General features: G+C 51.5%; 2 long non-coding RNA genes across 10 annotated transcripts in view; one reads left to right on the top strand and one right to left on the bottom strand.

Moving 5' to 3' along the window:
* Positions 1-26,193, bottom strand: part of LOC138446182 (uncharacterized) — a 304,831-nt gene that overhangs the window by 238,623 nt on the left and 40,015 nt on the right. Inside the window, exon 2 of one of the 8 annotated variants that reach the window (XR_011259212.1) lies at positions 1,715-2,256. The exons of the other annotated variants lie outside the window; for them this stretch is intronic. This is a non-coding gene — a long non-coding RNA (uncharacterized lncRNA). The remainder of the gene's footprint in view (positions 1-1,714; positions 2,257-26,193) is intronic. 8 annotated transcript variants of the gene reach the window in all.
* On the top strand, positions 1,911-25,666 carry LOC138446184 (uncharacterized). 2 transcript variants are annotated; one of them, XR_011259218.1, is made up of 5 exons: positions 1,911-2,218; positions 5,994-6,178; positions 6,749-7,777; positions 7,923-8,091; positions 15,394-15,886. It is a non-coding gene; the product is annotated as an uncharacterized lncRNA (long non-coding RNA). The 2 variants fall into 2 exon arrangements; XR_011259219.1 differs by lacking the exons at positions 7,923-8,091; positions 15,394-15,886 and adding exons at positions 20,105-20,558; positions 25,472-25,666 and having other exon boundaries at positions 2,108-2,218.

Below are 26,193 nucleotides of genomic sequence, written 5' to 3' on the forward strand. Positions count from 1 at the left end.
CCTGGGACTCCTGCCTTTATTTTCCAGATGAGGAAACAGGGTCATAAACACCTAGTACGAGTAGAGCCTGAATCTGAGGCCAATCTGTCTCCCTCGTCTGCACGCTGATCCATGGGTAAAACCTATTTCCAGGCAATTCACATGCATTGCTGTTGCAGTCACTGAGTCACTAAGTCATGTCCGACTCTTTTGCATCCCCACGGACGGGAGCCCGCCAGGCTCCTCTGTCTGTGGAATTCTCCAGGCAAGAATACTGGAGTGGGTTGCTATTTCCTTCTCCAGGGGATCTTGCTGACCCAGGGATCCGCCGCATCTCCTGCACTGGCAGGCAGGTTCTCCACCATTGAGCCACCAGGAAAGCCCTTCACATGCATAGAATCCCCTTTAATCCTCACCACAGCATGTGTTATAGAACACCCTTATCTGACTTTAAAGATGAAAACGCTGAGGCCCAGACAGCTTAAGCCACTTGCCCAAGGTCACACAGCTAGAAAAATCACGGAACAAGGATCTGAAGTCAGGCAGCCTGACTCCAAAGCCCATGAGCTTGACCATTACACCAGTTATGATCAACAGCAACCACTGCTCTAATTACAGACTTTCCGATACTTAGCGGTGTGCAACAATGCTCTGGAGGCCAGAAGCCCAACATAGGTCTCATTGAGATAAAAATGGTGTTGGCAGCCTATGTTCCTTTCTGAAGGTTCTAAGAAGAATCCGTTTCCTTGTCTTTTCTAGCTTCTAAAGGACACCCACATTCCTCAGCTAGTGGCCCCTTCCTCCATCTGCCTCTGTCACAGCATCTCCTGGACCCTGTTTCCATCATCTCATCTCCTCTGACTGTTCTGCCTCCCTCCTCCACTTTTAAGGAGATTACACTAGGCCCTTACAGATGATCCAAGATAATCTGTCTCAGGGCCCTGAGCCTAAATCTTATCTGCAAAGTCCCTTGTGACATGTAAGTACCACAATCGCAAGTTCTGCAGAGGAGGACATGGGCATCTTTGAGGGTCATTTTTCCATCTATTGTCACGACCATGATAAAGGGCATCCATCCTCAGCCTTAAGCAGTCCTCGGTGACCAGAGGTCACAGAGTGAGCTCCTCTTGCTCCATGTGAACCTACCTGACACAGCTTTTAGACCCAAGAGAAAGATGGGTTCAAAAGGAAGCTTACATGTCTAAATTGTCCCTATGACAAAACATATGTGCCTTCCCAGGTGGCTCAGCGGTAAAGAATCCATCTGCCAGTGCAAGAGATGTGGGTTCAATCCCTCGGTCAGGAAGATCCCCTGGAGGAGGAAATGGCAAGCTTGTACAGTATCCTTGCCTGGGAAATCCATGGACAGAGGAGCCTGGTGAGCTGCAGTTCCTGGGGTCGCACACCACTTAGCAACTGAGCACACACGCAGGACGCGACTAAAGCACAGGAGAGCAGGTTAAACATTAGAGCTTGAGGTCAAGTTACCAAGCTTACTAGCTGGGTTACTCTGGGGAAGCATTTTTACCTTTGGTTTCATCGTCTGTAAAATGGGAATAAACCACAACTACTCACTTCATGAAAATTTTGTGATGCTGACATGAAAGAATCAACACAAATCAGCATGTTTGCAGGCACACACGAAGAGCTCAAGGTCAGCCCTTATATCATGCATCAAAGGGAGGTGGCTGCCGTCAAGCCAAGGCCAGTCAGTCACAGGACCCCTCCCACTCACCCATCTTTCCTCCTTGGTTTCCACAGCCAAACTACCAAGAGCTGCCAGCCCAGGAGTGGCATCGCACCAGGAAGTCAGGATCGGAGTCTTGTCAGCTAAGCGGCTGCTTATGGCAGGAAGGGAAGCAGCGATTTATGGCACCAGCCCCAGTTAACGGCAGGGAAGAAAAGCGGGGCGTGGGGGGGGGGGGGGGGACACAGTCTGTTAAATATTTACTGAGGCCCACGGGCAAATCTGAAGCCAAGTTTGTTTTGTTGGGGTCAGGTGCATTAGAGGTCTGTCACCTGGGGAAGAGTTATGCATGGTCTGTTGGGTATTACTGCACCCGAGCGGTGGTCCCTGACACGGGGCAGGGGCAGCGCCGCTGTTCTCGCGAGAAGACAGCCCAACCGCGGTCTCCACGGGAAAGAATGCCGGATGTGGGGCGCTGCACACCGCGGCTTCTAGAACCATCACACACAGCAACCTTCCTCTCCCGGGGAGCATTTGCATTTCCTCTGCCAGGTGAGTCCTTTCAGGTCATTTCCTCTTTTTGTAGCAGACTGGCCAAAATAAAAGAGACAGGCAATACCCAGGATTAGCCTTAATGGGGAAGTGGAATTTTCATACAAGCTGGTGCACAGACATTCTGAAGAAAGACAGACAACCACTTTGGAAAGCTGTCTTGCATATTCCACTAGAGCTGAGTATATGCTTTACATATTCCACGCTTAGGTATAAACTCACAGAAATGTGTACGTGTTTACCGAAAGATAAGCTGTCAGATGTTCGTGGCAGTACCGCTCATAATAGCCATGCACACTGGAAACTGCACAGGCGCCTGCCACTGGGTGAATGGATTCTAAACACACACGCACGGACACGTACACACACGTGTGTGCGCACACACAGAGGAACATTACAGAGCCATGAAAATGATCTACAACCACACACAGCCTGTGAATACATCTCACAAATGTAATTTTGAGTGAAAGAATCCAGACATAAGGGAATGCACTGTGATGTTATTTATATTAAAAACATAAACATGTCAACCTAATCGACGCTGCTAGAAGGCAGGACAAGGTTTATCTGAGTGAGGGGGAAAGGAACTGTCAGTGACGGGAAGGGGTCAGGAGGGGGCTTCTCGGTAGTGCCCACTGGATGCTACACTGCACGTCTTATCAAGCTGTTTTATATACTTATGATACGTGTGCTTTTTAATGCACATGGCCTCAATAAAAGTTTACTAGTGGACTTCCCTGATGGTCCAATGGCTAAGACTCTGAACCCCTGATGCAAGGGCCCAGGTCCCATCGCTGGTCAGGGACCTAGACCCCATATGCCACAACTAAGACCTAGCACAGACAAATAAGTTTTTAAAAAGTTAACTAACACCTTTTTTAATGCTTCCTGTGAAAGCACATTTGCTCGAATACTGAAGACATGGAACCAGCCCCTCAGGCCTGGGAACGGACCCTCCAGGTTTCCCTGCCGTGTCTTTTCATGCCTTGCTGCTTTATAGCTGACCCTGCCCCGGGGAGGGTGTTCAGGGGAACACTTCACAAGTAAGCACCCCTGGCCAGTGACATGGAATTTGACATGGAATTGACCCCACAAGAAAACACAGCCTGCGGCCCAATTCTCTTGCAGCCTGAGTCTCTCTCCTCTCGCCTCTGCCTCCATCAGGCCCAAATAGGTCATCTGGTTCTTGACAACCCCGCCCCACTAGGTATTTCCAACAGCCGACCCACCAGGCAGTGAATGCTAAAGAAAACTGAGAAACAGCCTGCCTCTATGTCCTGCTGCTGCTGCTGCTAAGTCGCATCAGTCATGTCTGACTCTCTGCGACCCCATAGACGGCAGCCCACCAGGCTCCCCCGTCCCTGGGATTCTCCAGGCAAGAACACTGGAGTGGGTTACCATTTCCTTCTCCAATGCATGAAAGTAAAGTCGCTCAGTCGTGCCCAACTCTTCATGACCCCATGGACTATAGCCTACTAGGCTCCTCTGTCTATGAGATTTGCCAGGCAAGAGTATTGGAGTGGGTTGCCACCTCTATGTCCTACCCAACACCAAGAGAGCATCTTTCTAAAACACCAGCCTCACATGGAACTCTGCTCAATGTTACAGGGCAGGCTGGATGGGAGGGGAGTAGGAGGAGAATGGATACAAGTATATCCCTTCGCTGTTCACCTGAAACTATCAGAGCATGGTTAATCGGCTATCCCCCAATAAATATAGGGCTTCTCTGGTGGCTCACATGGTGAAGAATCTGGCCTGCAGTGCGGGAGACCTGGGTCCGATCCCTGGGTCAGGAAGATCCCCTGGAGAAGGGAATGGCAACCCACTCCAGTATTCTTGTCTAGAGAATCCCACAGACAGAGGAGCCTGGTGGGCAACAGCCCATGGGGTTGCAAAGAGTCCGGCATGACTGAGCGACTAACACTTTCACTTTTCAATACAAAATAAAAAGTTTTAAAAAATAATAATAAATCAGTAAAATAAACTAAAAAAGCCATCATCCTTGAAATATGGGGTGTGCAGAGGGGTGCTCTGGGAACAGGAAGACTTCAGGGATCGGGGTTGGCAGAGAAGGTGATGTGCAAAGCTGGGTCAGGCAGCCCCTGGCACTAGCAACCAGCGAGAAGCACAGCCCATGGTGGGAGCCAGAGCATCTCCTGGTGCATGTCTGGCTGGGCGTCATGCCCTCTTTCTGCTTCCGCACCTCTGTATGTGTGTGTTCTCTCTCTGTCTTCCCCTCTCTTGAAGCAGCAATCAGTCACAGGCTTGATTTTAGCAGGACCAAGAGTCAGCGGAGGCGGAGGGGGCAGCTGTGGGGAGGAGGGACCAGGTCCCCAGGGGAGGGGCCAGTCCGTGAAGCTCCCACCCTCTTAGCTGGCCTCCATTCCTCTCCCTCAGCATTCCTCAACACCGATGCTACCAAGCAGGTGTATGCCTCGTCTTTCTCTGAGGAAGGGCGAGGTGGCAATTTCTCCAGCCATGTCCGCGTCATTTCTCGGTGATCTCTCGAGAGCTGGAGCCTGCCCAAGGCTGGGCAGATAAATCAAGGAGATTTGTCCCCAGGGCAAGTGGCAGCTGTCCCACTGCTGACAGACTCTGTCTTTGCTTCATTTCGGTTTCTCTCCAGCGTGTGCTGGGGTGACACAGAGCAGCTGCCTTGGAATTCCCAAGCCTTCTAGCGCGCGACCCCCTGCCCCTCTCCACCCCCTGGCATCATTCACCTGATTCCTCATTCAGGGGATGGGGGCTCGGGCCCAGATAAACCAGGCTGTGAGTCCCAGTGCGGCCAGCTGTTCGATAGCCATGGGCACAGCCCTTAGGCTCTTTGGAAGTGCTTCCTCATCTGTTGAATGAAAACGAGGAATTGAAACGCATGTCCTCTGGGCTTCATACATGGAGGAGAAACTGTATATAAAATGCTCGGTGGCCAGACCTGCCCACAGGAGCTCCCTTACTCAGCAGAAGGCCAGCATCATCCTCAACAACCCTGATCAGCTAGTACGGTTGCTTGGGAGGTGCAGACCGCATCCCGACCCACTCACTAAAGTGAGGGAGGGTCTTACATTCTCGGCATCACACTTTCTAAGGCCAAGTGTTAATAACTTCTTGGGCTTCCCAAGTGGCACTAGTGGTAAAGAGCCTGCCTGCCAATACAGGAGACATAAGAGACGCTGGCTCAATCCCTGGGTTGGGAAGATCCCCTGGAGAAGGGAGTGACAACTCACTCCAGTATTCTTGCCTGGAGAATCCCATGGACAGAGGACCCTGGCAGGCTACAGTCCATAGGGTCACAAAGAGTTGGACACAACTGAAGCAACTTAGCACACACACATTAATACTTCCACCTATGTTGATTACAGCCACTCTTTAAAAATTCTGATGCTGGGTTCAGCCAGGTTCGCAGAGACCTGCACAGCCCTGGAGAACTCAGCCTTTATTGAAACGTTGGCTGGAATAGTAAGTGACTAATTATAACCGTACACTGAACACTCATGATGTCAGGCACGGTGCTAGGAGCTAGAAATCACATCAACCATGAAAGACAGAATCCCTGCCTTCAAGGAGCTTCCAGGCTACACACCAAGGGATCCAGAGATGCGAACAGGCAGAGGCTGTGCATGGCCGTAATTAGGTACATGGGTGATGTCCAAGTTCCCTTGGCAGGGTAGTAGTGGGTGCTGGGCAGAGAAGGCAAGGCTGAACCAGTGAATGGGAGAGGCTCCAGTATGTCAGAGCACATGAAACCTTGGGAATAATCTGGTCTCTCACCGAACAGCTGAGAACCAAGGCCCAGAGAGGTCAAGTGACTTGCCTGAGGTGCCCAGCTAAGACCTGTGGGATGCAGAGTAAGAAGCGAATCTCAACTGAGAGAGGGGAGCTGGGCATAGGAGGAGCTGCTCCTGAAGTCGCCAGGTGTGAAGCCATGGTCAGAGGGCCGTGTGACTGGAGGCCCAAGGGCAGGTAATAACCCAATCTCCTGTGTGCTTACTCCAACAGCGCTGGTTGTGTTATGTCAGGTAAAGTCAACAGTGCCATGAGGGAGAAACTCATTTCCAAACGAGGACCCTGGCACACGGCAAGCCACTCACCCAAAGTCATGTGCAGAGTCAGACCCTGAGATGGGAGCCAGGCACTCAGCCCCCACGGCCTTTCTGCCTAACCACGAGGCTGCCCTGCTGTAGAAGGCTTATATGGTGGGAAAGACTGGGGGCAGGGTGACAGGTTCTGGAAGACAAAGTAGCAGAGGGTGGGAGTTTGATCGCTAGTAAAGGCAATGGAGACTTCAGAGGCATCAATATCCATTGACCAGAACGCCCCCACCCAATGACCTGTCTGTCAGTGGGTCTCGCTCTTGTCCCAAGGTACGTGTCTCTTGTGTCGTCTACAACACAATTCTCCAGGAGGCTCCTCATCAGAGCTGGATATCTGTTCGTCACATTGTTCCCACCAGGCTCAGGGATGACAGGGTGGGAAAGGGGAGATGGGTCTCCCCCAAAACACTGATGCCTGACTGCTTCTCCCCACCTGCAGGTGAGAAGACAGATGATCCCAGAGAAACCGGGGGTGGCGCTCACCTAAGTAGAATGTGGACACTGGTCACAGGCTGTCCCACGACACAGCCACCAGCTTTGGGGGTAGAGGTATCCTGATTACACATCTCCAGGATTACTTCACAACAGCCTTCTTTTTCACTAACTAGACCAGATCAGGGGTTTCCCTGGTGGCCCAGTGGTAAAGAATCCACCTGCCAATATAGGAGACTTGGGTTTGATCCAAATTATCGAAGATCCCCTGGAGGAAGAAATGGCAACCCACTCCAGCATTCTTGCTGGGAAATGCCATGGACAGAGGAGCCTGGCGGGCTCCAGTGATTACCAAACAGCTGTGAAACCTCGAACTTCAGTTCTCTGAATCCACATGCCTCCCTGCAAAACGGGTCCTGCCTTGCACAATTAGGGGAAGAATTAGAATTAAATCTACTCAAGCCCTTACACGTAGTAGGTTTCCTTTCAATAAAAGAAAACCTTTCACTTAATCAGCTCACCTCCATACTCCTTCACAGCCTGAAAGTGGTTAAGATACTGAAATGAGCTGAGAAGTCAGGAACAGTTTCCTTGTACAAATGACAAACATTCAAAGTTCTTTTAAAAGTTCTTTTTGTTTGCTTTTGCCCACAACGAACTTCAGGGAAAGGTCAGCAAAGACTGAACTGTCAATCAAATCCCAGGAACAAAGGGGGCAAAGTGCCATGGAACTGAACCACCCATGAGTGACTAAAGAGAGAGTTCTCTACAGGACAGTGGGATGCACCCTTTAAACCTACAAATAGAGAAGATCTAGGTAGCATGCGTTCTCCAAGAAAGTAACTTTGAGGGAGAGTCAAGATCTCATGTGGGACCGTGTCTGCAAAGAGCTTCAAATCTCATTAAAGCAACGGGGCTATGAGAAATAAATAGTCAACGAAAGGACGGAGTCCACAAGCTGCAAGCTCCAGGACCTTGGGGAGCTCCGTGCCGGACTGGAGCTGTTTTCATGGATGGATCACGTGCAGCCTGAGAGGTGAGTGAGTTGGGAAGAAGCAAAAAAGATATTCAGGGAAGGGGGAGGAGTGACGCTCCAATTAAGGAGGAAGATGAGACTGGCATTTATTGATCGCCTTTCTAATTCTCCCATTTAATCCCCACTAATGTTCACATCCCCAAAGACAGGTCTCAAATCCCCAAATTACAGAAACATCAGCATGGTATCACCAAGTCAATGGACATGAACTTGGGCAAGCTCCGGGAGGTGGTGAGGGACAGGGAAGCCTGGTGCGCTGCAGCCCACAGGGTGGCAAAAAGCAGGACACGACTTGGCGACTGAACAACAAACAGGTAGGCTCTCGCCTGATGTTGCGCAGCTGTTGAGGGTGGAACTGGACTCAACCACTGTGCTACAAGCCTCCTCCAGATCCATCGTCGCTTCAAAACCTGGCCTTGCTTTAGGGCTTGGGTCCTGGACTCTCAGGGCTGGAGACTCCCTTCCCCAAGACACAGCTTTCAACCCAGCAGCCCGCTGCACCTGCCCTCCCCCACATCCTACCGTACACACACTTCAATCACCTTTGTTCCAATTCCTCTTAATACTTGGGTTAGCTGGGCTTCCGCAGAGGTCACGCTTGTGACTCCGGAATGCACTTCTGACTTTCACAGAAAAGGTCTTTCCTTCAAGTCACAGGGGCACATGTCACTAAGTAAACCTGGGCAGCAAGCTGCCTGCCCAGAGGGCACTGGGAAAGTCCAAAGTGGAGGCAGTGGGGCAGGGGGAAGAGATGACAGAACAAGCATCCAGACAGGGAGGGAGGCGCGGGAAGTGATCACCTCATCACCAGTGCTCTGCGGAGGACAGGAGGGGTTTACAACATCCAGCAAGTGATCGGACAGGCAGAGCAGCTTAGAGCCCTCCTCCCCTTCCCCTGAACGCTACAGGCAAACCCCACTTACACCCCAGCATCCGGGGTCAGGAGAAAGAGTGCATGGGGAACATGAATGTGACTGAGGAGAAGAAAGGAAGGAAGGTAGAAAAGGAGGGAAAATAAGCAGCAGAAATTCAAATGCGTATAAAACACATCAGAATCACAGTCCAGATAAAAACCCTGACTTGGGGAACTTCAGTCTCCAGAGCTCCACGGGAACTGAATGGTATCACAGCATTGATGGCAAGCCAAGTGTGACATCACACACACACTACAAACATAGTCACACGCACACCCCACACATCACACATACACCACACATCATATGCAACATACACACACACACAACACATACACAACACAACACACACAACACGTACACATCACACAACAACACACAACATGTACACATCACACACAACACACATCACACACAGACAACACACACAACAGGTATACATCACACACACAACACACATCACACACAGAACAGATATACATCACACACAACACACATCACACAATATCACACAACCTACAACATCCATATCACACACACAACACACAATACATACACATCACAGCACAACACAGACATCACACACAACACACATACACACACACACACACACACACACACACACTGCTGTTGGGGATGATGCATGTGAATCCCTCCACATTTACCAAATGCCTTTACTATGTAAATTTCAGTACTAGGCTCACAAAAGATTTCTTTGGACCAGTGGGTCTGACACCTGAGTGGGCCTAAGAATCACCTAGGGTCTTATCACAATACAGATCACCAAGGTCCACCACAACAATTGTGTCCAGTAGGGCTGGAGTGGGGTCTACTCTACAGGTCCCTCGGGTGGCAGACATGCAAGGTGATGGTGAGGCAGGGTCCTGGTGATGCAAAGTCATGCAAGGATGCAGGGCTGTGGTGATGAAAGATGAGATGCAGAATGACGCAGGGTGAGGCAATGGTGCAGAGTGATGCAGGGTGATGCTGTGACGCAGGGTGAGGCAGCGGTGCAGGGTGATGCAGAGATGCAGGTGATGTAGAGATGCAGGTGACGCTGTGATGCAGGGTGATGCAGTGATGTAGGGTGATGCAGGGTGAGGCTGTGATGCAGTGTAAGGCAGTGGTGCAGGGTGATGCAGAGATGCAGGGTGATGCAGTGTTCCAGGGTGATGCTGTGGTGTAGGGTGATACAGGGTAATGCTGTATGCAGGGTGATGCTGTGATGCAGGGTGATGTACTGGTGCACGGTGATGCAGAGATGCACGGTGATGTAGATGCAGGTGATGCTATGATGCAAGGTGATGCTGTGGTGCAGGGTGAGGCAGTGGTGCAGGGTGAGGCAGAGATGCAGGGTGATGCAGGGTGATGCAGAGATGTAGGGTGAGCCAGTGGTGCAGGGTGATGCAGAGATGCAGGGTGATGCAGGGTGATGCAGAGATGCAGATGGTGCTGTGATGCAAGGTGATGCTGTGATGCAGGGTCATGCAGTGTTACAGGGTGATGCAGAGATGCAGGGTGATGCAGAGATGCAGGTGATGCTGTGATGCAGGGTGAGGCAATGGTGCAGGGTGATACAGAGATGCACATGATGCTGTGATGCAGGGTGATGCTGTGATGCAGGGTGATGCAGTGTTGCAGGGTGATGCAGAGATGCAGGTGATGCTATGATGCAGGGTGAGGCAGTGGTGCAGGGTGAGGCAGAGATGCAGGTGATGCTGTGATGCAGGGTGATGCTGTGATGCAGGGTGAGGCAGTGGTGCACGGTGATGGAGAGATGCACGGTGATGTAGATGCAGATGATGCTGTGATGCAAGGTGATGCTGTGATGCAGGGTGATTCAGGGTGGTGCTGTGATGCAGGGTGATGCAGTGTTGCAGGGTGATGCAGAGATGCAGGGTGATGCAGAGATGCAGGGTGAGCCAGTGGTGCAGGGTGATGCAGAGATGCAGGGTGATGCAGGGTGATGCAGAGATGCAGGTGGTGCTGTGATGCAGGGTGATGCAGTGTTGCAGGGTGATGCAGAGATGCAGGTGATGCCGAGATGCAGGTGATGCTGTGATGCAGGGTGAGGCAATGGTGCAGGGTGATACAGAGATGCAGGGTGATGCAGTGGTGCAGGGTGATGCAGTGATGCAGAGATGCAGGGTGAGGCAGTGGTGCTGGGTGATGCAGAGATGCAGGGTGATGTAGAGATGCAGGTGATGCTGTGATGCAGGGTGATGCAGTGATGCAGGGTGAGGCAGTGGTGCAGGGTGATGCAGAGATGCAGGGTGAGGCAGTGGTGCAGGGTTAGGCAGTGGTGCAGGGTGATGCAGAGATGCAGGGTGATGTAGATATGCAGGTGATGCTGTGATGCAGCGTGATGCAGTGATGTGGGGCCAGGGTGATGCCACGGTGCCACAGGACTCACTGGAAAAGCCCTGTTCCTAGGGGCTGACTGCTCTTCAGTGTGAGGCCTTTGAGATAAAGTGATGAGGGTATGAGTGTTTGCAGCTGGGAAGGGAGTGAGTGGGCTGCCCTTACCAAGCACTCTTCTGGGCCAGCCCCACGCTGAGGTCCTAATGCTCAGGGTCTCACTTCCTGCCCACCCACCCGTCGGAAGCGACATGGCGGCACAAGCCTTGAGGAGGGCAAGGGCCTTCCTTTGGAGGATGAACAGGGTCACATGACATATCTCATCACTTCTCGGCCTCAAATCTGCAGGATTACAGTTCACTGCTCCACAGTCGGCGTGAAGAGAATGCCCATGGCTAATATTTATGGACTGTCTTCTAAGTCAGAGACAGCACACACCTCAGATTGGTGTATTGACAAACCCACAAAATCTGTAACACAGGTATAATACACTGAACTGGGATTGACGCCCCCAGGTCCAAGCTCTTAAATTTGCAGCTTCAGCTACAGCCACGCTGTGTCTGGGCACATAGGACATGTCACTCACTGACTCTCCGGGGCCTCTACTCCCGCCATCCTTCCAACTGCTCAGTCTTCTCGGTAAACTATTCATCCTGCAAAGCCTTTTCTGTTGCTGTGCAGGCTTTTCCAATCTTTTCATCATCCCCCTGTGACTCACACCTAAATCCGCTGCTGCCCACTCCCCGGTGACCCAGTATGGAAATCTGGGATGCTCTAAAAGCACATAGACCTTATTCTCACCAAGGCCTGAGTCCTGCCTGGAGCATCTGTCATTTGCACCTGGGCTTTCTCCACGACAAATCTGTGAGTGAGTAGCTTGAGGATAGCAACTATGTTATCCCTAAATTCCTCGTTTTCCAGAACCCATCCCCACTGCGCCTGGCAGCTAGTAGGTACTCAGTTAACATCCACACTGGCTACTCATCCACTGGACATTTACTGAAAACCTATTGTGTTAGTCATTGTGCTTGGCCAGAATGATGGAGACCGCTTCTAGTGGAGAGAAGGCTGAAAGACTCCAAAGGAAAAGTGAACGATGCTGAATCACCAGTTCACAGAAGGAATGGAGCATAGAGATGCACAGATTCTGGAAGGGAAATTCCCCTTGGAGACCCAGGCTCTGGAATCACACCAGCCCTCCCATATTGTGCCTCCTTCCTCGCTGTGTACACCAGGCAGCGCCTTTAGCAATTTGAAGCTTCCCCCTTCAGAAATTAACACCTGCCCTTACTTAATAAAGCCCTGGTAGCTCAGTTGGTAAAGAATCTACCTGCAGTGCAAAAGACCCAGGTTCGATCCCTGGATCAGAAAATCCCCTGAAGACAAGAAAGGCAACCCACTCCAGTATTACTGCCTGGAGAATTCCATAGACAGAGGAGCCTGGTGGGCTACAGTCCATGGGTCTCAAAGAGTTGGACACGACTGAGTGACTAACACTTTCTTTCTTCACTTACTTAATAAGGCTGCTGGGAGGATAAAATGTGATGATCCAAGCAAAGCCCATGGCAGGTCCCTCACGCACAGAAAGCACCCAATAAATATTAGCTATTACTACCGCCCCCAGCATCTCAGTAACTGAAAGTTAACCAAAGTGATTTCTCAGCAGCCAAGAACACACCTGAACGACAGACATGTTCCCCACACTTCCAGAAATTCAAAGGGACTTCCCTTCCATTCATTTTCCAAATTAGCTAAGGATGAGAAAGTGTTGTCCTTCAGGTAATTCAAGGTGTGCCAAGCACACACAGGTCATGGGACCCTTCGAGAGGAGAGTGCATTTGATCTGAATCTGCCTGGACCCCCTCTTAAACCCTCAGGAGGACATGCCTGGAGCTAGAGACAGGCCCAGGTCTTGTAACAGCATAGCTAATCCAGGCCAGATACTTTGCCTGACTGGAGTGGGAAAACCAGAGATGGCCAACCCAGCAAGCGAGCAGGCAGGGCTGGAGGGGACGAGAGATCAGGGAATGGATGGTCTCAGGTGTCTGGGTTCCTAAAAGATCAAAAGCAAGGGGCAGGGATGGGGACAAAGAGCATGCATCGAACCCACAAAGGGCAAATGACAGCCTTGGACGGAATTTCATCAAACATCTGTAACGCTCACAAAGGCCCTAAGGGGTGGTAGGACTTTTCCCTCCTGTAACGCTCACGAAGGCCCCAAGAGGTGGTAGGACTTTTCCCTCCTGTAACGCTCACGAAGGCCCCAAGGGGTGGTAGGACTTTTCCCTCACATGAGACCCTTAAAACCTGAAATGGTCAAGACAGGACTCCAAGCCAAGGTTTTCTGATTCCTTCCATAAACGTCCTCTGCCAAAGGACAGGGGTGACATTACACGGAAAGGTCACTTCCTCCTTGTTACATCTCTGTAGTCTGTGGAGGTCATTTTTCAACAAACGTATATTGACACAAACAGTTTTTAAAAATTATGTTTTGGTGGTTTTGTTTTGAATTCATATCTGGCATTAGAATCTACAGATATTCTTGGGGAGCCAGAACAGTTCCTGGCTGTGTAGGTCCAAGGGCATCAAAGAAGTGCATCCATTTCTTTCCATGACAGATGTCCCACCCACGCTGAGAGGCAGTCACACTCCTCACCTGATCTGAGGAACTCCGCCTCAGGACAAAGAAAGCCTGGGGTCCCAGGCACCAGGAGTCTAGCACATCCTGCCCTGCTCCCAGCAACAAGGCTGAAATCAGAGTCTGCAATCAGCTTGGCAGACATTACACAAACCTAGTGTGAAGCAGCAGGCAGCTAGGGCAGGGCTCATCTGAATCTGCAGGGCCAGGCCATCAGCCCCCTGACCTCACGAGCCAGGACTGGGAGCTCCTCCGCAGCTCTGGGAAAAGGCCACGAAAGCAAAATAACCTGAGACCACATTTCCTAATCTATAAGACAGGATTGTTGCAGGGAATGGCAGGAGGTAAAATTTCAGTTCTTCCCTAAAACTCTTCCACCCCAAGGAGGTATGATGAGACACTGGGTGGGAGAATTTCCCTCTGCTCCTTAACGTTTATTTGATTATGAACATTTTCATATGCACTGCCCACCCCCCACCCCCCCGCCCCGCCTAGTTTAGCCCAAGGTCGCCGCCACCAGGGAGCAACTCCCGGGATCCAAGCAGCAGCAGCTCAGCTGTCTTTGATGACATGGGTCACAGTGCCTCTGCTGTGCACTGTCCGTTCCCGACCCCCCACTTCCCTCGGGTGGGCCTGAAGGAGCCCCCGCATCTAGCGAGAACCATCCCTCTTCACTGCTTACCTCTGCTCTGCTCCTTTTTTTTTTTTTTCCCTTGTGAAGGACGTAGACAGGACATGGCTACTCAGGTGATGTGGACGATAGTCTAAGAGGAGAGAAACTGTCACCCTGGGAGCTTCCTGCCTTCCCTTGTCCCTGGACAGAGGAGGAAGGCGGGGAGGTGGAGGAACAGGAGAAGAAAGTCAGGAAGGAGATCTGACTCTGGTTGTTTCAGGCTTACCAGGGAAAAAGGGGCGTACACAGTGACACTGCTCATTTCTTTGCCAACAATGGTAACAAATGCTAATGCTGTCAGGGTAATAACCATGCCCTCAGGCTCTACGAGCATCATCACGTATAATCATCACCATGACCCAGGACACTTTCGAACTTTTTACTAGTAAGGTCACCAAGATCTGAGGATGCTAAGCCACTTTTTCAAGATCCCACAGCTATTAAGTGAGAGGATGAGGTTCCTTTAGCTATCCAAAAAGAGGATATTTGTCTGGAAGGTTCAAGAGTCCCAAGAGCCGTGGCCAGGGCGTGAAGAATGAAATCACCAGCTTCATTGAATTCTGTCTTTCTTTCATTCAGCAAACATTAACTGAGTGCCTATACCTAAGAGGGGCTTCTCAAGTGGCCCAGTGGTAATGAACCCACATGCCAAGTAGGATACACAGGTGATCCCTGGCTTTGGGAAGATGCCCTGTAGGAGGAAATGGCAACCCACTCCGGTACTACTGCCTGGTGAATCCCATGGACAGAGGAGCCTGGCGGGCTACAGCCCATGCGATTACAGAGTCAGACACGATTGAGCCACTGAGCATGCCGCACGCTTACCTAAGAGAGGAAGAGTTGTTAGTTCTCCCAGCCACCTTGTCCTTTGCAAGGGGAGCCTGGTTCTGTGTTGGTGGCGTCTTAGGAATCCTCCCTTGCCTCTTCGTTGCTTCCAGAAGCTCCATGTAATGTTGGGTCTCCCAGGGCCTATAGCTGCCCCTCTCCCATCTCTGCCCCAGCTGTCTCAAGGCCTTTTCCCGTGTCTCTCCAGAGTCCTGTTCCATGTCGCTCCATCTCAGTCCTCTCCCCTCCTCCAAGGACACCAATCGCTGGATTTAGGACCCATCTAATTCTGTAAGATCTCATCTGAACTAATGACCTCTGCAAAGACTCTACACAGCAACAACACCATTCTGAGGTTCTGACAGATATAACCTGGGGAGAACGTTACTCAACCCCAATATGGCTATCTAGATTGACCTTCTATTAGAAACTAAAATCTGACAAACATTCTCGAAGTTTCAGGTAATGGAGTTACAAGGTAAGGTAAGATAAAACCAGGCCCTCAAGCTCTCAGGAAACCAAGAGGGAGAAAATCCTCTAATGGAAAACAACGGCCATTGCCTCACACCGGCTTTGTTCCTCGGACTTTCCATGTTAGTCAAACACTACAAAGCGTAATACTCAGTAATGAGACTTAAATAATTAATACTTGATAGCCTTAGCAACATCCTGTTATTTAATAATAAAGAATAATAATGTCAGCTTCATGATTTACTAATGACTGCTTAAATAATTAATTGCAAGATGTAATATGCAACCTGCAAATTTGTTAACTCAATCACTGGACTTCCTGGCCCCTAGACCTCTGGTCACTCTCATCGCGGCCGCCAACACTGCCCAAAGCTGCCAACCTCTGTCCACCAGAAGCAGCTCCCTAATTGTGGAGTATGCGCTGAGGATACTGCATCAAGGAGTGCCTGTGGGCGTGTTTCGGGGAATTTTAAGCTATTCTTAAAGTCTAGTAAACTTTTCAAAAGTAAAGAGATGGCCCTAAAAAAAAGTGAAGAAAGACCAGGATACATGAGTGTATATTCAAGAACTATTTTTTTAAGTGACAGATTCAGATTATAGGAAATGAATCCTCCCCAGTAGCTCAACTGTTAAAGAACCCACTTGCCAATGCAGGAGACACAAAAGATGAGAGTTTGATCCCCAGGTGAGGAAGATCCCCTGAAGAAGCAAAAGGCAACCCGTTCCAGTATTTTGCCTGGGAAATCCCATGGACAGGGGAGCCTGGTGGGTGACAGTCCATGGGGTTGCAAAGAGTCAGACATGCAATATGGTTCAATAAACTAGGGTACAGCTATACTATGCCCCTAATTCTGGAAGCACTCAGAGCATTTATTTCTAGCTGGCAGAACTAACATTTTTTATTTTCTGCGTTTCAGAGAGAAGGCCACAGACCCTGGGGCAGCACTCCTGGTCTTCCCCAGCCGTGGCCGTGTGCCCTCAGCAGCATCACGTAACCTCTGTTTCTTGCCCAGCACCACCTCCTAGGGCTGCCGTGGGGTTAAATTAAGTGAGTTCATATTGATATTTGCCAAGGGCTTAGAAAGGTTGGGTAGTTCATAAGAAGTGCTACAGAATTCTTTGTCAAACAAAAACAAAGAATTATTTTATAATACAGAAGACACATCATCATTTTAAAAGTCAAGGAAAAAACTATTGGTGGGTGAAGATAGCGTCACAGAAGCCCAAATATAATGCCGCCTGGGCTCTGCTGTTGCTCTTTGCTTATATTTTCTTTTCATGAGGGTTTCCGGTGGACTTCCCACCTCGGTGAAGGCACAGTTCAGATCCACCGCAAAGCAGCACAAGGTCATTTTATCAGACGGCGGGGGTGGGGGGGTGACCTGGGACATCGACATCAAAGGAGTTGCCCCCTGAGGGGTGACAGCTGGGACCATCTCAGGCCCTCCCAGGCCCTGCCTGTCTGCACTCTCCGTGTGCCCCAATCCTCCTCCTACCCCAAGGCACCTGCATGAACAAATGAGACTGCACAGCCTCAGGACGGATCTCTAGGCTCATTGCTCACCTGGAGCCAAGGCCAGCCCAGAGGGCATCACCATCCCAATGGCCTGGACTTGTCAGAGGAGGAGAGGCACCCCAGCTAGAGAGGCAGACGGGAACACTGGCTCAGTGGAGCCCTCCTCAAGGGGCATCCTCCAGGACGGCTCATTGTCATTCCAGCCAGGTGTCTGCCCGTCATCCGCCAGCCCCGGGATGCAGAGTGCAGCAGAGGAAGGTAGCTCCAAGATCAGAGATAATGCCCCCTTGAAATTCTTCACCTCCCACCCCTCTAACTGGGGGAGGAGAGGATGGGAGCCGTCAGGGCAGAGGAGCTGATGGATCGTTTTGCATATAAAAGAGCTGCCAGCCGGCAGTCTTGGCCCCTCCTCCTCCCTCTCTGCAAGGGAGCTTCTCTTGCTTCATCTTGCCTGACAACTTGACTTTCAGTTCAGTTCAGTTCAGTCGCTCAGTTGTGTCTGACTCTTTGCGACCCCATGGACCACAGCATGCCAGGCCTCCCTGTCTATCACCAACTCTCGGAGTTTACTCAAACTCATGTCCATTGAGTCAGCGATGCCATCCAACCATCTCATCCTCTGTCGTCCCCTTCTCCTCCCGCCTTCAATCTTTCCCAGCATCAGGGTCTTTTCCAATGAGTCAGCTCTTTGCGTCAGGTGGCCAAAGTATTGGAGCTTCAGCTACAGCATCAGTCCTTCCAGTGAATATTCATGACTGATTTCCTTAAGGAGGGACTGGTTGGATCTCCTTGCAGTCCTAAGGACTCTCAACTAGACTTTGGCGGGGGCCAAACCCAAGCCTGGGAGCATCCCCGGCCTTTCCTCCTGTTCTGGGTGGCCGAGCCCCAGGAAGCTGCAGGCAGCTCTGGAGCAGGACGAGGGCACCTGAGAGCAGCTTAGCCGGCCCCAGACGAAAGCCACTCATTCGGGAGAGCCTCGCGGTCCAGGTGAGCAGCCCCCACTCTGCCCTGATACCTGCCAGGCTTAGGTGACGATGACAGGGCGCTGTCCTGGTTTGGCTTTAAGGAGGCATTTAAATGTCATCCTATGTTGTTGGTCAGTGGCTAGGTGGTGTTTGACTCTGCAACCCTAAGGGCTGTAGCCTGCCAGGCTCCTTGTCCGTGTGATTTTCCAGGTAAGGATACTGGAGTGGGTTGCTATTCCCTACTTCAGGGCATCTTCCCAACCTAGGGATGATAGTTGTTATCTCAGCTGATGACATCACTGTCCACCTGGTCACCCACAACCAGGAGACCTTGGAGCCATTCTTGCAAATCTCCATTTTCACACCCACCATATCCTATAGATCATTCATTTCTATTCCTTTAACTTCCTAAATATTTCAGTGGTTCACTGAATTAAGGAAAGCTGAAGATATTTCAACACTGTGTCAGCTACTGGAAATACAAAGACAAAACATCCTGTGTCTTCTGCATCGGCAGACAGATTCTTTACTCAGAGCCACCAGGGAAGTCCACGTCATCCTATACATGGAACCCAATGTGACACACACACACACACACACACACACACACAGAGTATTAGTGCAAAAGCCCTCGCAGACACAGCATGCCTTCTTCTAAAATGGCCACACTGAGGCAGGGACCCGGGCCTGCATTCCAAGAATGGGACAGCGAGGTCGAGGTCACCTCCATTCAGCCCCCACTGCTGCCTGACAACCCATTTCTGCAGTAAAGTGGACAGGGGATGGAGGTGGGGGGTGGGTGCTGGCCTCCCACCCAGCACAGCAGCTCAGGAGGGCCTGCCAGTAAAGACTGAGAGAGTGCCGGGCCCTGAAGCCAGGAGCAGCCAGTGTGCAGGACGGACAGGCCACCGCTTGAGGCACATGGGCACCTGCCAAGCGCTCCCAAGATGTTTGAAGAAGTGCCTCCAACAGACTGACAATTGAACCAGTAGGGCAATACAGGAAGGGGCACCTCCCAGCACCTGAGGCACCGTCACACTGTTCTCCCCAGGCTGCCAGAGCTGAAGGCTGGGCTGTCGGCCCGTTGTCCGAGAGGCAACGGGCATGTGGCATTTACACGAGGCCTATATCACAGGATCTCAGCACACCTGCTTACCCGAGCCGCCCCCGCCAGGTCACCAGGCAGGCTTCTGTGGGCCCAGTAACCGGGGATCACACCCAAATACAGGGCTGTGGGCCAGTTGCTGTTCAGTCGCTCAGTCGTGTTCAACTCTGCAACCCCATGGACTGCAGCACGCCAGGCTTCCCTGTCCTTCACTGTCTCCCGGAGTCTGCTCAAACTCATGTCCGTTGAGTTGGTGATGCCATCCAAGCATCTTATCTTCTGTGGCCAGTGCCAGTCCCCAAAGGACATTCTCCTTTGCTGGCTCCCAGCTCCCACCCTTCACGGTGCAGGAAATAAAGTGTGGCCCTCAAATGCTTCCCCCATCACATTAGACTCCAAGGCTGTCAGAACAAAAGACCACCAGCTGTGGGCCTTAAATGCACACCAATTAACTGAAAACAGTTCCAGGGATGAAAAGTCCAAAGGGGTCTCACTAGGTTGCCTAAAGGGTCGTCAGTGGGGCAACATTCCTTTCTGGAGGCTCCAAGGGGGATTCCCTGCCTGATAGCTCGTCCAGCATCTTCAAAGCAGTGATGTAACTTCTCACATCGCATCACTCTGACCTCCTCTTCTGCCTCCCTCTTCCATTTCTAAGGACTTTTGTGATGATACTGGACCCACGGGAAAATCCCAGATAATCTCCCTTTGTTAAGGTCATCCTTCCTTCCACCTGCAATCTTAATACCCAATTGGCCACATCACATGGAATATTCACGGGTTCCAGGGACTAGGGTATGAACATATTGGGGGAGTAGAGGTCATTACTGGATTATCCTGCCAACTACATCCATATCTATGCCAGGCCTTGAGCTGCTGGGTGTCTGCAAGGCCTCCAGAAAAGCTGCTCAGAAAGAAGCCCCCCAGTTTGCTGCCTACCACCCCCTCCATGAAAAAGCCTGGCCAGCCCTGATTCCAGCATCTCCCAGATGGCTTCAACCACCTCCTCATCCGAGGGTCTCCCTCCAATAAGTGGTGCAGGGACCCTCCTCTGCCCACTTCACGATGAGGGAAGAGTAACAAGACACCCACCCAGGGTCACTCAGCTTCAAGTAGCAGGCCTGGGATTGGAACATGGGGTTCCAGCCTGCCCGCTGTCTGCCACCTGCACCAACCCCAAGGACTCAGACTGGTGCCAGTCTTCGAGTTCAGCCTCCTGGTGGTGTCCCTCCCAGCACTGGGGCAGCCTCGTCAGGTGCTCTGATGGCCCGGGGACCTGCAATGTGAGTTCTCACTGACTCCGCTGACAATTCCCCAAGGTGAGCAATTTTCTGCCAAAGTCAACGTGTGTCCGTTATGGAGGTGGGTGGGCAGAGCAAGTGTAAAGGCAGCATCCACTGGGTGCTTGCGAAGTGCACAAAGGGGCACCCGGTTGCTGCATCTGCCCACAAGCCTAGTTAGTTCCATTCTCCTGAGGGGAGGCTGGGGCTGCCGGGGTGGGTACCACACCCACAGCGGGTTGGCAGCACCAGGATTCCAGTTGGGCAGGTGCTCTCTGCGCTCCATCAGGCCTCCCCCAGCTCTGCCCATGAGAGAACCCAGCATTCCAGCCCATGAGGAAGTTATCAGACCACCCCCAAGATTTCCTCTCCCTCCTCCTGCCCCTCCCCCAGTACCAATCCGCACCCCACCCTAGGCTCCTCCCATCAGCAGAACAGGAGTGGTGGAACCGGAGTTCTCAGCTGGTTTCAAGCCTCGGCTTGTGACAGAGAAGCTTCTTTCTCCTTCCACGGCAGGCCCGCAGGAGCCTTGCCAGGTGCAGGGCTTGAGTGCAGTCAAGCAGAGGGCACGGCTGGCTGTCACTGGGCACTCCCCGGGAGGCCAGTCCCAACCTTTCCCCTGGATCTCACTCTGGCCTCACTGAGCCAAAGTAACCTGGAGTGACCGATACCAGCGGGGCACAGGGACAAAGCCCTGCCACGCCAGCAGACCTTTGCTCCGCTCACCCAGACACCAAAGCCAAGCTCTGGCTGGCGGCCGAGGCAAAGGGTTCCGGGGGACCCAGCTCAAAGGTGGGCTCACATGCCCGGTCAAGTTCTGGGTCAGCCGCATCCACGCAAGGCATTTCACCGCTCTGGGCATCCATTCCAAGCCCCGCAGGAGGGGCTGAGGGAACACATGCGATGCAGTAAGAGACAAGGTGCGTGCCTGGAGTCTACAGAAGCAGACGCTCAGCAAATACTCCTACAAACCAACGCTGGGAAGGAGTTGCCAGCCCAACTTCCCCACCCCCAGCAGTTAATCTGGGGGTTCCAGGTGGAGGTCTCTAAAGAGCTGACATTTACAATGACACCTGAAAGTTAGCAGGATTTTTTATTTTGCTTATGAGGAAAGGAAGGAAGAAAAAAGGAGAAGCTCCCGGAAAATACCACTTAGGGAGGAATATTTAAAATTGGCAAGGGCCCAGGTTAAGGAGACAGGCGCCCCTGCATTCATTTGTAAAGCATGATTTCCCTCCCGCAATCAGATGCAGATTCCATACCCCACAGAAACGGAGGAGGTGTCATTTCCTGGAACCTTATGCCTAACAAAGAGTCCAGTGGGTCCCCCATCTGTAAAATCCACAAGTTGGTCCAGACAGACCCTACCTATTCATGGGCGGGGAGCGGGGAAAATCTGCTAAACATGCCAAAGGAAATGACTGGTTGAGAACACACAAGTAGGCAAGACACATGAAAAGCTGGTCAATTACAGTCGTCAAAGAAAAGCAACAGGAACACGGCTTTGTTTTGGGTGTTTGCGGATCGCAGAGCTACATGCCCGCTAAGGAGTTTGCTGCCTGAATTAAGATGCTCACACATCAGGAGTTGCCCCAGGAGTTGCCCCAGTAACCGCTAGCACCAGGTGCGGAGGGGTGACTGGTGAGCTATATACCTGGAGAGTTAAGACAGATTCTATCCCGATGCTATGAAACTCCTCAGACCTTTTTGGGGGCTCTGCCAGGAAAACCACCAGAGATATGTGGAAAGGTCTATGCGTTATAGCAGGCAAAGCAGAAGAAGATCTGAATGCCCGGATGTGCTAACCTGGCTGAGCTGACCAGGACGGCAATCCTGGCAGCGCGAGCTCTGTGCCATGCGAGGCGGGGCACCCGGACGGCCCTTCCTCACCTCTCTCTCACATCAGTCCCATGGGGAGAGGGCTGTGATTCTCCTCGTTTTCACAGCAGGAAGAAAAAGTGTGTGATGAAACATGGGAAAGGTGCTTAAAACAAGCTTTTAAAACTGAATGACCACTGGTGATTGGTCAGGATACAACGCTAAGTGAGCAGAGTAGAGATACAAACCTATCGTAAGCAGGACAAGAGGGTCGGAAGGGAAGTGTAGCTATTCCAAAGGGTTAGGATTATAAGATGTGTGTATTGTCCATTTCTACAAATAAGCAAACTTCAGTTCAGTCGCTCAGTCATGTCCGACTCTTTGAGATCCCATGGACTGCAGCACACCAGGCTTCCCTGCCTGTCACCAACTCCCGGAGCTTGCTCAAACTCATGTCCATCGAGTCAGTGATGCCATCCAACCGTCTCATCCACTGTCGGCCCCTTCTCCTCCTGCCCCCAGTCTTTCCCAGCATCAGGGTCTTTTTCCAATGAGTCAGTTTGTCGCATCAGGTGGCCAAACTATTGGCCACTAAGCAAGTTTGGTGGGGGCAAAAAAAAAAAAAAGAAAAAAGATTTGCTTGCCAGTGTATCCCCCCACCCCATCCCTAATTCTGTGAGTGGGGCTTAAGTAAGGGTGGGCTTGAAGGGGGAGATTCAGGGCTATTCCGCCAGGACATGGCCCACCTCAGCCCACTAGGGCATGTATTTCTCACAGCAGCTGCTAACTCAGCAGTCCAGCAACTGGACAAGGGCATGTATGCGAAAGGAGCTCACTTCTGGAAAGGACCACAAGGAGGTTCTTAGCAAAGGAAGTGGCCAATGGCTACCAAGACCATACTGTTGTTGGGCAACAAAGATCGAACCAACGTTTACAGGTGGGCCTCTGGACCGAGTCCATCCATGCCTTCAAGCAAGGTCGTGTCTGACTCTTGCGACCTCATGGACTGTAGCCCGCCAGGCTTCTTTATCCATGGGATTTCCCAGGCAAGAATACTGGAGTGGGTTGCTATTTCCTTCTCCAGGGAAACTTCCCAACCCAGGGATCAAACCTGGGTCTCCTGCACTGCCAGCAGATTCTTTACCGTATGAGCCACCAAGGAGGGTTGGAAGGAAAAAAGGGATGGAAGGTCAGAAGGAAGCATAGAAGAAAAGAGAGGGAAGTGAAACCATCAGAAAGAGATGAAGACGTTGCCAAGACGCCAGCAGACAGGCAGCGAGAACACAGATCTCCAGGAGCATCCCAGAGTTCATGTCCTGCCTGTGATTGTTACCAGCCATTGACACGTTTCAATGGGAAGGACGCTCTGCCTGCTCTTGGGAAGGTCACATAGCAGGAGAGAGAGACACCATCACACAGCCAAGTGAACTCGGCAGGAGAGTAAGAACTCATGCACTAATACAGGGAGGTTATCAACTCCTCTTCTTTCTGCGACCAACTCAGTGAGCCTTCCCGGGTACGCCCTTTCCCACTCCTAAGCCCTCAGAAATCTGTTCCCTAAACACCCCCAGCAGGGATGCCCAGCCTTCCCTGTGCCTCCCAAAGGTGCCTTTGGGGAGCAGCCGGTTCCCGGTCTGATACCGCACCCCAGCGCCTACAGCTGGGAACCCACTGTGCCAGGAGGAGCCTGCGTCCTGCAGCACGGCCTCCACTGCCAAACTCTGAGCTTCCTCTCTCCATCCAGCAGCCCTGCCCAGATTCCCACACACCGATCCCCGCAGCCCTTGGGGCCCCACTAGTTCCCGTCACCGCTGGCAGCTGCCAGCTAGTCACGGGGCCCCACGTGAAAGGAGGTGCTCACGGGTTCTATGTCACTGATTGGCTGGCAGGGCAGCTTCAGTCCCAGGACGCACCACACCCAGATAATACAAGCTTAAGGAGAGGGAGATGACACATGGAAGGAGAGGAGAGAAAGCCATCTCCCTTCAGGGACCTGTGACTCAGACGCATTACTTGCAGGGATGAAGAAATGATGGCTGAGGGCCTCCCATGTACCAGATACTTTATCCTGGAGAGGCTCATCCTAACCACCTTGACCTAGGTGCTATCACATCCACTGCACAGATAAGGAAACTGAAGCTAAGGCAGGTTCAATAAATACCAAACCCAAAGGGACTTCCCTGGTGGTCCAGTGGCTAAGACTCTAAGCTCCCAATACAAGGGGCAATCAAGGTTCAACCTTTGGTCAGGGAACATGGTCATCCCACATGGAACTAAAGATCTGCAACTAAGCACTGCAACTAAGACCTCGCATAGCCAAATGAATAAATTAAAAAAAAAAAAAAAAGGCCCAAGATCAACCTCAGATGACACTCCGGCCTGGATCTGACTTTGCACCAGTGCCTCCAAGTTCAGCATCACATGTCTAACTCCATCCGGAGAGAAATACAAAGATACTGAACAGGACCCAGTGAGGAATCAGAACTGTCCACAGGTGAGCTATGGACATTTCTGTCCCAGCCTCGGGGCTTCTTATGCACCATGGCCCATGCTAGATTGGCCATTTAGTTACTTAGGAGAAGAACTAGTCCAGGGTAGTGGAAAGAAAGCAAGCTCAAGAGACAGAGATGCTCCAGTTTTGACTCTGACTCTGCCTGACCGTGACCAAGCTGTTCAACCTACAAGTCACCTCAGTAAATAACCTGTATCACCATGCGTGCACAGGTTGGCTATCCAGGAAATGCTGGTTCTTATTTCTCCTTCCACTTCCTAATAAGATAAGAGCCCACACTTAGTTCTGTATTTGCTAAGAAGGCAAGAATACAGTTAAGTAGTTGGACAGCCAAGCCATCACCTGAAACTGTCCAAAATAAGATAGTCAACTGCCAACAGGCATGATAACACTGGGAGGAAATACATACTCAGTTTTCCTTTCATTTAAAAGTGCCATTAAAAACGAGTTTTCAGGTGTAGCAAGAGGAGAAAGAGGTAGGAGTGAGTTGGGGAAAAGCGTGGCGGCCCAAGTTCACAGAAATGCTCTACATCAGATTTCACTCACGTTCATACAACATTGGCCACCTGGTACGGGCCAGCCACAGTTCTAGAAGCTCATTATCACTACCATCCCCTTACAGAAGATGGCCCCGGGATACTTCCCTGGAAGTCCTGTAGTAACCAATGCAGGGGACTCCGGTTCGAACCCTGATCAGGGAACTAGATCCCACATGGCGCAACAAAAGATTTCACACGTCACAAGGAAGATAGATGATCCGTGAGCTGCAACTGAGACCCAGCCCAGCCAAAAAAAGAAATGTTTAAAAAAAGAAAAAGACCGCCCTGACACTTTCAGTCAAGACCAGAAGCCCCACGCCAACATCTGGCCTTTCTTCCAGCAGCATCCACTTCAACACCGCTCCCCATCTCACTCATACCTGCTGCAGGCGAGGACCTCAGGTTCACAGAGAGCTGACAGCCACCTTGCTGGCCTGAGTCTCCTGGCGTTTTACCCTCTGAACATAACACCTGGATTCAGAATCCCCGGGCCTATACAGGCAGCTCCAACAGGGGACCCTGGGAACACAGGACCCCACCCACCCACCCCAAGTAAAGCCAGAAATCCCAGTTTTTATATGAAATAGATGGACTGTTGTAGTGAGAGATTTCAAACACAGACTCGACCACACCCTCTCCGTGCAGCCGGTCAGCCCTGAGCATCCTTGCTGGCTGAGACCACCAAGGGCAGGAAGACAGGGAGGTCCTACCTGCATCTCAGGGGCTGACCTGAAGCTTGTTACCCATGCAGATTCCAATCCCCTCACCCTCTTGCAGATGCCCGGCTTCCCTTCCCCTCCGCCCC

This window comes from Ovis canadensis, chromosome 9, assembly GCF_042477335.2.
Source record: "Ovis canadensis isolate MfBH-ARS-UI-01 breed Bighorn chromosome 9, ARS-UI_OviCan_v2, whole genome shotgun sequence".
In the NCBI taxonomy this organism is placed as follows: Eukaryota; Metazoa; Chordata; class Mammalia; order Artiodactyla; family Bovidae; genus Ovis; species Ovis canadensis.